At 46.8% G+C, this 4,695-nt stretch overlaps 1 non-coding gene across 1 annotated transcript; it reads right to left on the reverse strand.

Annotated features, from left to right (window-relative positions):
- Nucleotides 1–3,531: 3,531 nt before the first annotated feature.
- On the reverse strand, nt 3,532–3,606 carry Trnar-gcg (transfer RNA arginine (anticodon GCG)). Its single transcript has one exon. It is a non-coding gene; the product is annotated as a tRNA-Arg (tRNA).
- Between the last annotated feature and the right edge of the window lie 1,089 nt (nt 3,607–4,695).

Here is a 4,695-nt window from a genome sequence, read left to right on the forward strand (position 1 = left end):
TCTCACGGACTTCGAACGTGGTCAGGTGATTGGGTGTCACTTGTGGAATACGTCTGTACGCGAGATTTCCACACTCCTAAACACCCCTAGGTCCACTGTTTCCGATGTAATAGTGAAGCGAAAACGTGAAGGGACACGTACAGCATAATACCATACTGGCCGACCACGTTTGTGGACTGACAGAGACCGCCGACAGTTGAAGAGGGTCGTAATGTGTAATAGGCAGACATCTACCTATACCATCAGACAGGAATTACTAACTGCGTCAGGATCCAGAGCAAGTACTATGACAGACAGGCGGGGGGTGAGAAAACTTGGATTTCATGGTCGAGCGGCTGCTCAGAAACCACACATCACGCCGGTAAATGCCAAACGACGCCTCGCTTTTTGTAAGGAGCGTAGACTTTGGACGATTGAACAGTGGAGAAACGTCGTTTGGAGTGACGAATCCCTGTACACAACGTGGCGACCCGATGGCAGGGTATGGGTATGGCGAATGCCCCATGAACGTAATTTTGCAGTGTGCGTAGTGCCAACAGTAAAATTTGGAGGCAGTGGTGTTATGGTGCGGCCTTGCACCCCTTATTGTTTTGCGTGGCACTATCACAGCAGGCCTACATTGATGTTTTAAGCACCTTCTTGCTTCCCATGTTGAAGAGTAATTCGGGGATGGCGATTGCGTCTTTCAACACGATCGCGCACCTGTTTAAAATGCATGGCCTGTGGCGGAGTGGTTACACGACAATAACATCGCTGTAATGGACTCTCCTGCACAGAGTCCTGACATGAATCCTATAGAACAAGTTTGAGATGTTTTGGAACCCCGACTTCGTGCGAGATCTCACCGACCGACATCAGTACCTCTCCTTAGTGCAGCACTCCGTGGTGAATGGACTGCCATTCCCCACGAAGCGTTCCAGCACCTGACTGAACGTGTACCTGCGAGAGTGGAAGCTGTCATCAAGGCTACGGGTGGGCCAACACCATACTGAATTCCAGCATCACCGATGGAGGGCGCCACGAACTTGTAAATCATTGTCAGCCAGGTGTCCGGATACTTTTGAACACACAGTGTACCTTACGTACTTACGGAAGACCGAATGCCACACGAATTCCTTGCCTAGACGTCGGTGCATATACGGGGTGTCTCCTCTAAGAGTCCTCAGGTGCATTTTCTCTAGTATTTTTTCAGGTATTTGCAATTTAGGTTATTCTATGTGTAGTTGGAGTCAGCCCAAGCAAATCTTGCTCATTACGCCTTTCATGCGACGACCAGCGTCGACGGAATCCGTCGGTTCTTTCCGTTACAAACGAAATAATTTTTAAAGTAGAAAATTATGTGCCCATTCGACACAGCGGTCCCAAATTAGTCTAGTGCCATATTCGTTTAACCGAAACGTTTTAATAGGGGCAGTAAAACACGAGGAATAACGAGTACTCCACTAGCGATAGCACCGTTCTGGCCTGCGCTGACTGCTACCACTATGCAAGAGCGCGCCTCTCAGTTACAGTACAGGTTATTTTTCTTGTTTTACTGCTCATGTTGATACATACTGGTAAAACGAATATCACACTATACTAACCTGGTAGCGCTCTGTCTAATGGTTACGTAAAATTCCGATTTAAAAATAATTTGAAGCCATTTTGACTATTTCTCGGCCGTCTCAAGAAATATTGTGTAGCGCACTACAAAACTGTTTGTGATAGTGTTTCCAAGTTTCTGCTATGTTAGTGACAATTTGTGAACAGTGGCCAAGAGAGCTACGGAAATGGAAACACATCAGTGCATCATAACACGACTGCCACGCCAGAAGAACAGAGATGACCACAGCATTTACGAAAAGACTATGTAACATCAGGATGACCTTATTGTAAAGTTGTTTTTGCAATGCCATTTAGCCTGAAGATGAGGTAGTCCCTCGAAACACGTCGCTAAATAAATAAGTAATACAATAGCTGAGAAAGTTTGTGAATGGAAGTCGTAATTTAAAAAAAAAAACCTTTAGATAAAAATAATTTTATTAGAAATGAGAAACAAACCGACGCATTCCGTGACACTAAGTGTCGCACGAGACATGTGATCGGCGGTATTTCTTTGGTCTGACACCAGCTACATATTGCAAAAAGGAAACAGTTTATATCCGCCGAAATACTACAGAAAACGCCCCTGATATCTCTTAGGAGAGACAACCGTTACACCCTCATCGGAGATGTGCTACGTTGCGTGTACGCTGCAGCAACCGCATCAAACGGAAACGTTTTGATCTCCCCTTACATACATATATCACGAAAAGCGTTGGGACCGACCACTTTACAAGAAACCAATCAGATTCTGAGCTTTTCCCTGTTTGTTGGTACTTCAGGGAAATTTTCTGCTACTTTTTTGAAGTTTTGCCTTAATCAAATTATGTTCCAATATATGTAATAACGAGAAAAGTGAGAGTGGAAAATAGGATTACAGCTCCGGGTTTAGCATGTAGAGTATGCAGAGTATGGCGATGAATTGAGTGGCAAGTAAAGCAAAATACGCTAGTTTAGCTTTAAAGCTGGACTCACAGTACATGTACCAAAATTAAACTCTACAAAACCTAGCTTGGCGATAGAACGAGACTGCGAAAGGAACTTAACCTCCTATCGGCAAGTTTCGCTTCTCGGAGTTTCACTGCTGCTGAAACATTTTCGAAAACGGGGAGAGTGAGGCAAAAGGAGCGAGAACGAGAGAGATAATTACAGAGGCGGTAGCAGCAGCAATTTAGTTAAGTAATTTATAATTTACTTTATCCATTATCCTAAATATCGCGGGCAACAAGCTGGCGCCGCACAAGTTTGGCCACACCTACCTCTGCAGTGGAGGGGGGCCACACTCCGCCCTGCCCCTTCCAGCACCCCACCATCATCCCCTCTGTGAAAGTCGGCAGAGCTCTAGAAAGTTTTGCAAGTAATTTAAAGTTATCTTTTTGACAGGGTTGCTGCCGAAGAGGTAGTGGATATAGTCGGCGAGCAAAAAGTTTTATCTCATTTTTGGCGTAACGAAGTTTAAGCGAGCGCCGTTCGCTGGTTGGAGACAGCGATTCGGCCGCGCCACCTCTTCCTTTCATATTGTTTCCGAGTGGCGCCGTCTCTCATCTACTTGTCAGCACCGGTCGAAGACAAAACTGCTGTCGCGCATCGCTTTGGCACGGATGTAACAGCAGAGGCAAAGTCGTTCACTAGAAAACTATTTCTCCAAGGAGAAGTGATTCGCCCTAACGCCTAGCTTCATCTACATCATACTCTGCAAGCCACCTAACCGTACGTGGTGGACGGTGTTTCTGGCGCCAATAACTGATCCCCCGTTCCCTGTCCCTGTCACAAATAATGTATGAGGAGAATGATTGTCGGTGAGCCTCTATATGGACCGTAATTCTTGAATTTTACCCTCTTGGTCATTTCACGAGATGTGTGTGGGAGAAATTAATATGACTAGAATGAAATTTTCACTCTACAGCGGACTGTACGCTGATATGAAACTTTCTGGCAGATTAAAACTGGGTGCCGGGCCGAGACTCGAACTCGGGACCTTTGCTTTTCGCGGGCAAGTGCTCTACCAACTGAGCCACCCAAGCACGACTCGCGCCCCGTCCTCACAGCTTTAATTCCTCCAGTACCTTGCCTCCTACCTTACAAAATTCACAGAAGCTCTCCTGCGAACCTTGGAGAACTAGCACTCCTGTAAGAAAGGATATTGCGGAGACATGGATTAGCCACGACCTGGGGGTTGTTTCTAGAATGAAATTTTCACTCTACAGCTGGGTGTGCGCTGATATGAAACTTGCTGGCACATTAAAACTGTGTGCCGGACCGAGACTCGAATATCAGCACACACTCCGCTGTAGAGTGAAAATTCCATTCTAGAGACAACCCCCCGGCCGTGGCTAAGCCATGTCTCCTCAATATCCTTTCTTCCAGGAGTGCTAGTTCTGCAAGGTTCGCAGGAGAGCTTCTGTGAAGTTTGGAAGGTAAGAGGCGGCGAGGTACTGGCGGAATTAAAGCTGCGAGGACGGGGCGTGAGTCGTGCTTGGGTATCTCAGTTGGTAAGCACTTGCCCGCGAAAGGCAAAGGTCCCGAGTTCGAGTCTCGGTCGGGCACAAAGTTTTAATCTCCCAGGAAGTTTCATATCAGCGCACACTCTGCTGCAGAGTGAAAATCTCATTCTGGAAACATCCCCCAGGCTGTGGCTAAGCCATGTCTCCGCAATATCCTTTCTTTCAGGAGTGCTAGTTCTGCAAGGTTCGCAGGAGAGCTTCTGTGAAGTTTGGAAGGTAAGAGGCGAGGTACTGGCGGAATTAAAACTGCGAGGACGGGCCGTGAGTCGTTCTTGGCTATCTCAGTTGCCGCGAAAGGCAAAGGTCCCGAGTTCGAGTCTCGGTCCGGCACACAGTTTTAATCTGCCAGGAAGTTTCAATTAATATGTCGTCCGACTCTTCCCGGAAAGGACACTCTCGAAATTTCAATGGTAGACCTCTCGGTGATGCACCGATGATGTAACGCTCTCACCCCGTCTGAACAATCCCGGAACGAAACGTCCCGCTTTTCGTTGAGTCTTCTCTATCTCTTCTACCGCTCTCACCTAGAAAGATTCCCAGATAGACGAAAAATACTCAAGAAGCAGTAAGTGACTTCCTTCGTGGGTGAGTTAAATTTCCTTCATATTCT

This window comes from Schistocerca gregaria, chromosome 6 (assembly GCF_023897955.1).
Source record: "Schistocerca gregaria isolate iqSchGreg1 chromosome 6, iqSchGreg1.2, whole genome shotgun sequence".
Taxonomy (NCBI): Eukaryota; Metazoa; Arthropoda; class Insecta; order Orthoptera; family Acrididae; genus Schistocerca; species Schistocerca gregaria.